This window comes from Impatiens glandulifera, chromosome 8 (assembly GCF_907164915.1).
Source record: "Impatiens glandulifera chromosome 8, dImpGla2.1, whole genome shotgun sequence".
In the NCBI taxonomy this organism is placed as follows: Eukaryota; Viridiplantae; Streptophyta; class Magnoliopsida; order Ericales; family Balsaminaceae; genus Impatiens; species Impatiens glandulifera.
In genome coordinates this window covers 6,129,355-6,130,902 of record NC_061869.1, presented here as the reverse complement: position 1 = coordinate 6,130,902, position 1,548 = coordinate 6,129,355, and positions in this window count along the sequence as shown.

Genomic DNA, 1,548 nt, shown 5'->3' with positions numbered 1-1,548 from the left:
TTCTATTTTTTTACTTAATTATTTTAAGTTGTGAATGATTATAAAAAGTTATAAGAATTTACTCAATTATAGGCCAAACTAAAAATAAAATTAACTAAAATGACCAATTAAGATACTTAATCTATTTTATGGAATCTAATCTAATAAATAAAAGAAGATACGGTTAAAAAATAAGTTAAAAAGAAGGAGATCTAAATGTTTGAGAGAAAAAATTATAAATTAATAAGGTTTAAAAAGGGGAAAAAAAATTATACAATTTTATATCTAGTCATAATAATTACAATTTTATACTTCTTTTAAGGTATAAATTGTACCTTGTGTATATATAAATTTTTTAACTAAACAAAAACTTAATATTATTGTAGATATATAGGGTGTTGTACCATCAACCAAACGAAGGCTAAGAGTACTATTGGTAATCGTATTCTCTCTGATAATTAATGTGCATATAAAAGAGTACTATTGGCAATCGTATTCTCTCTGATAATTAATGTGCATATAAAATTATTTTATATATTATATATATATATTAGAAACTCTTGAAATTAATAACGTCGTCATCGAACAAAATTTATTAATTTAGAGATATTAATTTATTGATTAATTAATAATTATTAGTTATCGATAAATTAATAACTATTAATTTAAAATATTTTTAATCGATTTAAACGTACCGTATAAAATTAAATAATTATACATACTAAACAAAAATACAAAATAGTCCATCTTCTTAGAATTACATTGCAGCGAACATAAATAAAGAAAACAAATAGGAATGTATTATTAAACAATAAGAAAAGTTAGAGACGAGCTCTAAATATAATTGAATTTTAAAGAAATTAAACAATTATTGAATCATATTTCAATAATGTAGTATACATGTTTTCAGTTTTTATAATTATGAATTTATGATTTTTTTGGGACTGAAAATTATCAGGGATCCCCGAAAATATTATCATATTATTTATCGAATTTTCAACTTTTTACATTGGCCTAAGTCAGGACCAGACATTTTTTTTTTATTTTTGAAAATTTATTAATTTATCGAATATTAATTTAAAAACTTTCTGCTTTCTATCCTCTAATTCTAATTATAATTGCTAAAATATGTTAGAATGGTAGCTTATGCTTATTTTCTAAACCTAATCCATTATTAAACAATACTTGACTGATTTGGAAAATGGTTTGATATTGATATTTAACTATAATACACCAAAAAAATATAAGGTCAAAGGTAAGCCGTGTTTGATTGGCCTGGCCTGTACTCAAAATACACATTTCAAATTTGTACTTGAACTAATTAAAAGATTTTATTTTCAAATATTTCAATGATGTTCAATTTCATAAAGCTTTGACTGAAGTAACAATTAGGATAATGAGTTATTGTTAACAACCTTTTACCGGAAAAAAATAAAATGATTGCCTATTTGTTTCTAAATGATAAAAACACTTAATTATTAATTTTCAAATAAGTTGTTTCAAAATAAACAGTTAGTATTTTATCTGATTGCGAAATATTCTAAGTTATTGACGAAGAAAGGTATTAAT